Source organism: Puma concolor, chromosome C1 (genome assembly GCF_028749965.1).
Source record: "Puma concolor isolate L17-30 chromosome C1, mPumCon1.1.hap2, whole genome shotgun sequence".
Lineage (NCBI taxonomy): Eukaryota > Metazoa > Chordata > Mammalia > Carnivora > Felidae > Puma > Puma concolor.
Genome location: NC_141674.1, coordinates 177,757,144 through 177,765,645, shown reverse-complemented (window position 1 = coordinate 177,765,645; position 8,502 = coordinate 177,757,144).

Genomic DNA, 8,502 nt, shown 5'->3' with positions numbered 1-8,502 from the left:
TCTCCAAATTCTTAAATACCGGCAACTAATTTGAAAATGCTAGAACATCTTTCTAGTCAAACAATATACACCTACAAGCTACCTCTGAGCCCCTTTGGGAGATTTTCTCTAAGAGGATAGCTTGCAAACAGGAGAATGTACTTGAATAAAGTGTAAGAGGAGAGGAGCTGCATATAAAAAAACGTGTAGAGTACAGGGAGCAAGAAAACAGGGCAAACACTTTTTTGTGATGAAAAATATTAAGCTTTTAGACATCCTTTTTTGGAGATCATTTAAGGTCAAGTCATCTATGCATTTATTTCCTGACATATTGATGTCAATGAGCATTCTGCCCCAAAGCTCTTTATTCCATGTGTTGTTTACACTGTTGGGTTAAAGGATAATGATGATTAAAAAAAAAAAAAAGCTTTTAAAGTTTTTCTGAATTATAAATATAGTGTGCTTCTGTTTTGAAAAAGAAACAGCAAGCACAGAATTTTATATCGACAAAGTCCTCTTTTCCCATCACACTCCGTAAATCCTCAAGAGTGCCAGCTGAAAAGAATTCAGGGTGTATCCTTTCAATGTCTTTGTAATGAAGTTTAAAAAAATAACTCTTCATATCATCAGTTGGTTTGTTCACCAAGATTATGTCGATATCTATATCTGTTCATTTTTAAGTGTATATTTCCCCCCCAAATTCTGAGTTAAAGTCATGTCTGCATTAAGATTGTTGATAGAGTAATTAAAAAATTTCAACACATAGAACAGAGTAATTAAAAACTTCAATAACATAGAAGTAGTCTAATACCTAGTCTAATATATTTATTATGATTGAGAAATAAATTTACTCTCAGATTCCTTTCAGCCAAGACAAAAGGCCACTGAGTTTTACCTTTTATCCCTAAATGATACTTATTTGAAACTCGTCATTAACTTCAGTTAAACATTGCTGCTTCTTTTATGTCTCCTTTTTTCTCCTCTTAATCCACCTTTCAGAACAATCTTTGCTATCAGAACATTTTTGTTTTACAACATAGCAATTCAAGAGTAGAGTTGAAATGTTGGAATAACCTTCTGACAACACGTACACATTTGTCACAAACAAGTCTGAACCGGCCACATGTAAGTCACACTTTAGAACTTAAGTGACTATTTTCCTTATATGGATACTTGTTTACATTTTCCAAGTCCAAAAGGGAGCAAATATTTTATCTAAAGGATGGACAAATGAGAGATCGAAGTACAAGTAAGTGCTTTCTTCCACGTTCTTCACTCTGGCCTTTATGTGAATTGGTATATATTTTTCCATTTGAACATTTTCCTTATTGCATTTTACTGGGAGAAAAGTGCACCACAAAGTTCCTGGTTATGTTCCAAGTGTCTTAGAAAATGGTTGTCTTTAGTTATAGTGACCATAATACAAATGTTAATCTAATTAAATTGACCGAAGATGTAGGAGGATAAATATGTTAAATTAAAACACTTCAGGAGAAATACATATTTTGAAGAACTGATTTTCAAAGACCTTACAATAAATGATCCTATTAAGCAGTATACAGTCACATAGTAAATCATACCTAAAGGAATATTTGAACTTAACATATACATATATATTCTAGAAAGAATGCTTATTCAATGATAGGGTTTTTATTTACTACTATGTATATGACCAAATATCTTACCTGTAAATTATAAGGTATTTAAATAAAAGACACTACAGTGGAAGGGAACTACCATTTAAACATCTATTATTTACCAGCACTTTGTTCATTTCATTTAATCTTCACCATAATTCAGTGAAGAAGGTATTATCATCTCCGTTTTAGAGATGAGAGCACTGAGTCTTGGAAATAAATGTCATGCACTTAGGCAGCTAGGAAGTGGCAAAAGAATCGAAAACCATTTCTGTCTGTCTCCCAAGGCCATTTCTGTCTGTTCTTCCAAGAACTCCCAAGGTTCTTCTCTCCACACCACACACCTCTAGCTTGAGCTTTTTCTGTGGGAAGTGTTGGAAAATCCTTACCATCCTTAAGGGGTCTATTTGTTTGTGGCAAACACATTTTAACTTACACAGTGAAAATGGGTGTAACTTAATTAACTGACTCATTGAACACAAGGATTTCGAATTGCATTTCCAGGGAGCTGAAGTTTTTCTAATTCATAGCTGCCACACCCATTTTAAATGTCTTGGTTGGTCCTCGGGCAGCATTTACAATACTGTGGGATATATGAATAAGGTATATAAGGGTATATTTCTTAATACCTCTAACGTATAATAGGAAAATGATTAGGAACAGCACAGAGATCTGGGTTTAAATTTTGGCTTTGTCATTTACTAGCTTCTGTGTTCCTGGGTAAATTGTTTAACTTCCCTGCATTTTTATTTGCACAATAGGAATATTAATACCTATCTCATAGGGGATTAGCATTTCTAGCCCAATATCTGATATATCACTCAGTAAAGTATTTCTTAAATTCATGTGAGAAAGAATTAAGGATATTCTTTGTTTCAATATAATTTTTATCTGAATTATTCTTATGCCAGTGTGGCATGTTCAATGAACTATTCAGTTAAATATACCAATTAATTGTACCTGTCCATTTTTTTTCTTCAAATATACATATTCATGTTCACAGTAGAAATCTACAAACAGATTTGTCTAGAAGAAAAGTACACTGAATTTACATTTAGTTTTAGGTCTCTGGAAAACAAATAGCTGATATTTCTTTTGTGGACATTATAAAGAACCTCTATTTTTTAAAAAAGGAAAATTCTCGGGGCGCCTGGGTGGCGCAGTCGGTTAAGCGGCCGACTTCAGCCAGGTCACGATCTCCCGGTCCGTGAGTTCGAGCCCCGCGTCAGGCTCTGGGCTGATGGCTCAGAGCCTGGAGCCTGTTTCCGATTCTGTGTCTCCCTCTCTCTCTGCCCCTCCCCCGTTCAAGCTCTGTCTCTCTCTGTCCCAAAAAAAATAAATAAATAAACGTTAAAAAAAAAAATTAAAAAAAAAAAAGGAAAATTCTCATCACTGTTTTTAATTCTAATGTTTCCTTAACTTCTAGGCACTTCTCTGTAAATGAAAAGGAGAGAGGAACAGAAGAATAGAAGGATGAAGAGAGGAAGGGTGAAAGGAAAGAAGGTAAGATATTGGGCAGAGGGGGAAGGGAATTCACAACGCAAGTTTTTAGACAAGGATAGTCGGGGCACCAGGGTGGCTCAGTCAGTTAAGCGTCTGACTCTTTATTTCCACTCATGATCTCACAGTTGTGAGATTGAGCCCCACATCCGGTTCTGTGCTGAGTGTGGAGACTGCTTGGGATTCTCTCTCCCTCTCTCTGCCCCTCCCCTCTTCTCTCTCTCTCTCTCAATAAAAAGATAGTCCCCAGAGTACATATGTTTATCCACTGTTCCTCTTCAGATGCCACTGAAATAACAGTAAAAGAATACCTAAAACCTTCAGCTTATTTTGGCTTGTACATATAAGCCCTAGCATAAAAGGCTATAGCATAAAAGGTGTGAACCACCTTTCCTGCAGTAGCTTGAGTTGACAGGTATAGAGAACCAGTGAGGGAAGTGGGCAGTTTGTACACAAAACAGTTGCTTCTTCCCACCTAAGGAAAGCATGTATGCAGTACTACTGACATGATGATACTTGCAGAGTGAACAATTAGTCTGGAAAGGGTTAGTACTTCTAGTGAAGGTGTGGACCCCAGAGAGGAGCCCTCCTGTTCTGATACTGGAAGTGAAACCCTGATGGTCTTTGTGCTCTCTACCTACATATCTTAAAGAAGCCTACCCATTGACATGACTTGCCCACTTACTCAGAAATCTTCCCAGAGTTGCATCTGTTGAGAAAAAACAATCTACTCAACAGTAGAGGAAATTCACATAAGCTACTTGCAATTCATCAACCTAGGCTTTCTTTCATATATATGAACAGATAACCTGGGGAAAACCAAAAGCTCCAAATAATGGGACTAAGATGAATAAAGAAAGTATGAACCAAAAAATCCAGAGATAATTTAGGGGAGAAAACAGATTTTTTCAATTCTAGTTAATATCCTCAGAGAGTTTCAAAAAGGAATGATATCTATCAGGTAAGTTATACTTAATGTTTTATGCAAAAGAGAACAGGAGGAAATTACTGGAAATTGAAAATATGATTCTCCCCCAAATTCAATAAAAATGAATTCAAAAGTAGAACAAAGAGACAGAAATAATGTATAAAGAAAAATAAGTGACCTTAAAGATGGATGTCAAGGATGTCAAATATCTGGAGCACCTGGGTGGCTTAGTCAGTTGGATATCAACTTTGGCTCGGGTCATGATCTTGAGGTTTGTGAGTTTGAGCCCCATGGCTTGCTGCCATTAGCCTGTCAGTGTAGAGTCTGTGTTAGATCCTCTGTCCCCCATCTCTCTCTGTCCCTCTCCTACTTGCACTTTCTCTCTCAAAAATCAATCAATAAATCAATCATTGAAAAAAAGGATGTCAAATATCTTTCTATTGACAAAATCAGGTAAAAAGAAACAAAAAGATGGAGGAGATGAATGGATGGGGAGGGAATTAGAAGTAGCTGGATTACCTAATGATATGATGAAGGGTTAATATGTTTCTTGTCCAGTAGAAAAAAAAAGGTAACTAGAAACTTCAGAACAAAAACAAAAACTTGTACAAGAAAATTATTTCCGTATATGACACAAAGTAAACTGTGGCCTGATTCTGAGGAATTGTTTGAGTAAAAGAAAAGAGAATTAATTTTATGTTGATTCTTAGATCATTTTCTTTGAGCAGAGATATAATAATATGTCATTTTTCTTTAATTTTTAAAGTTGACTGTGGAGGCAACTGGGTGACTCGGTCAGTGAAGCACCCCACTTTGGCTCAGGTGACGATATCACAGTTTGTGAGTTCAAGCCCCATGTTGGGCTCTGTGCTGATAGCTCAGAGCCTGGAGCCTGCTTCAGAGTCTGTATCTCCCTCTGTCTCTGCACCTCCACAGCTTGCAGTCTGTCTCTCTCTGCCTCATAAAAAAATTAAAAATTAAATTAAATTAACCACTAAGTGAAGATCAGAAGCTTTTAAGTAAAGCTATAAGACAAGGACAACATGGCTGTAAATGTAAATGTTACAAATACTTATAAATTAAAAGTCCTGGTGTAGTTGACAAAAGCTGGGAGTTGGGGATAGAAAAGAGGTGAAGGATCATGTAGGGTTGTTATGTCCTCATTTTATAGAGAGGGAATTAATAGTATCTAAAAATGATGAAACAATAAAGGGAATTTAAGCATTTTATATGAAATTATATAAATTATATCATTTGAAAGCAGGAGACAGCAAGATGTAATGTGACATGAAGTGTCTGTCACAGTATGTCACTGAGAGAGTGTCTCAGGTTGCTAAATCAAGAAATAGCTATCAGTAGTATTGAAAATTAGATGTAGCTGGCTTACTGTGAGCTACTCTAGTAGATTCTAATAGTTACATAAGTCTTTTATCTATATATTTTTATTCTGTACCTAAGTCTTTTATCTATATCTTTTTATTCTATATATTTATTAACAGCTCATTCTTCTCCAATACAATTCTTAATGAGTCCAATGATTGAATTATCAAAAGAACTACTTGTCCTGCTTATTTGGAAATTCAAGTTTAGGGAGGCATGAACAGACTTTTTCAAAAAAGAAGTCTAAATGGTCATTGACTTGATTGAATATATAACAGATTGCCTTACTTTGAAAGTGAATACTATATTTGTGTAAAGTGGGAAAAAAAAGACCGTGTGGTCCTAGAACTGTATCTAAGTTAACTACAGTGTTTATCATATAAAAATGTTATAATGTTCTATGTTATACGATTTATGTGCAGTTGTTTTGATGACAGCTTGTAAGTTATTTGCATCTGGTTCTAATTTTTTTTTAAGTTTTTAAATTTATTTTGGGAAAGAATAAGCACGAGTGGGGGAGGGGCAGAGGAGAGGGAAAGAGAAAATCCCAAGCAGGCTCTGCACTGACAGCGAGGAGCCTGATGTGGGGCTTGACCTCACAAATGGTGAGATCATGACCTGAGCTGAAATGAAGAGTCAGATGCTGACTTAACTGACTGAGCCACCCAGGTGCCCATCACTCTTCTAGTTTCTAATCACCCTTTAATTCTTCCTCTATCCTTCTTTTTCCTGGTAGTATTTCATTCATATGCTCCAACATTTTACATTTCTTAAAAATTTTGGTCCATTGATTTTAAATAAACAAATGCTTAGCCATGCATTACAGGTCTTACAAACAGTCTTATGTAATATGGCAAGTTCAAAATGATGACACGTGCTTAAAGTAACATGTTGTGGAAATGCTAAACTTCACTGACAAAAGATTAAGTAAATAAACACTCAGAAAGACACTGACTGACCTAGCAGTGTCAATATTTATAAAATAAGAGTCACAGCTTTCACATGATCACTAAAGGCTGGTGCTTTCACAGGCTGGAGGAGCGTGTGAAAATCACACCCGCCTAAACATAGGCAAACAAGCATAATGATGAAGTAACTACCTGAAAAACCCAAGAATAATAAGAAGGCATTCTCTCTAGTTGGTGTAATGAGGGGTAAAGCTGTAACTTTTCATTTACTGCCATTGTATCATGTTTGAATTTAAGCAGTAATAGCACCACTAACATCACAAAACCAACACTGTCTTCGGGCAGATGTTTATACATACATTAACAGTTTGGATATTGGGTACAGGTCTTTAGGTTTTTAACTAATTTCACTCAGAGGGCTCCTTTTTACTCTTGGGGTATCTGATATGTTACCTACTCCCCTTTTCATGTATTGTATATTTCATGTGACTATCTAATAATAGCTACTAATTAGAGACCATTTCTCTTATTTTTAATTTTTTTTTAATATTCATTTATTCTTGAGAGAGAGAGAGCATGAGTGGGAGTGGACAGAGGGAGAGGGAGACACAGAATCTGAAGCAGGCTCCAGGCTCTGAGCTGTCAGTACAGAGCCCAACATGGGGCTTGAACCCATGAACCATGAGATCATGATCTGAGTCATGGTCGGACGCTTAACTGACTGAGCCACCCAGGCACTCCTTTTAGAGACCATTTCTACCTGCAATTCGTATCTGTTTTTATAATTCAAAAGCACTATCCCTGGAATATAATTTGTAATCTGGCTAAAGGCAAACCTCACATGATGAAGTCAACAAACAGATAAGAGGAGTTTATTGTGAAACATTTTTGAGTGTCCCTCAGTGCTGAAACATTGTTTTCAATGTCAAAATAGAGACAGAGTTCACTGGAAAATTTGGAGCTGAAATAAAGCATGTCAAAAGCAGGGCCCTAGAGCAAATACTCTCAGCTATTCCTCATCACCAGTCATTGAAGGTTAAATGGCTGTTGCTGGGTGAAACATTCCCATTTCCAGTCTGCAGATCCAGAAAGTGAGAGTTCCAGAAAAAGTAGACATGTTCCCTGTAATAAGACAGTGTCCGTCATTGTCAAGATTTAAACCGTAGTACTCAAAAGATTTTGAAGAATGTTAATTCGTTGAGACCCTGTATCTTGCTTGAAGGCAGACAGAGCCATAAAAAAAGGCCATTACTTTGCCTTTTCCCATGTTTTATTTATCTCACTGAAACTCTTGAAAAAAAATCACATCCTAATCTCATAAAACTTGACACCTATGGTCTCTTAGAATATATCACTTTATAGGATGTTGTTTGAGTTCCCAGACAGTTTGAGTCATGGACTGCCTGCTACGTGCCTGTCCCTGAGCTTCGCACAGGAAAAACAAAATAAATAGGATAGTAGGGTATTCAAAGCTTGTGAGTTAATGGTAAGTGATGTCTTTACATTATAATACGGTTTTGCTGTGGTTGAGATGTGCACAGGGTGCTATGGGAGTTCAGAGAGCAACACTTAGACCAGCCTAGAGTTAGGGAAGGCTTCCTGAAAAGGCAATGCTTCAGCTGGATCTCTTATGTTTCTTTGTTTAGTTGTATTTATTTGCTTATTTAAAAATTCCAAATAATACATGAAAATATAAACAAGAGAGTAAAATTCACCCCAAGTCTCTTCACCCAGAGATGATCACAGGTTGATATTTTGGTGACAAAAGATTAAGTAAATCTTCTGGGCGTGTGTGTGTGTGTGTGTGTGTGTGTGTGTGTGTGTAGCTATAATTTTATATAAATGTGGCTGTGCTCCACGTGTTCTTCTGTATCTTGATTTTCTTCATTCAACAATATATCCTGGATTATTCCATATCAATAAATTTGAAATTATATCACTTTTCACAGGTATATAGTTTCCTCCTATATTTTGGGCCTTTATTTAGCTAGTCTCTTATCAAACTACAGTTAGGTTGTTTCCCCTATCAAGTGATAGGGGAAATTTAAATAATTTTAAATAATTCTATACTTAATATTCTTGTATATATATCTGTGGATACTCAGGCAGTGATCTTTACAGATAAGTCTCTGGATGAATTGCTAGACCATAAGTTACACACATAAGAAAT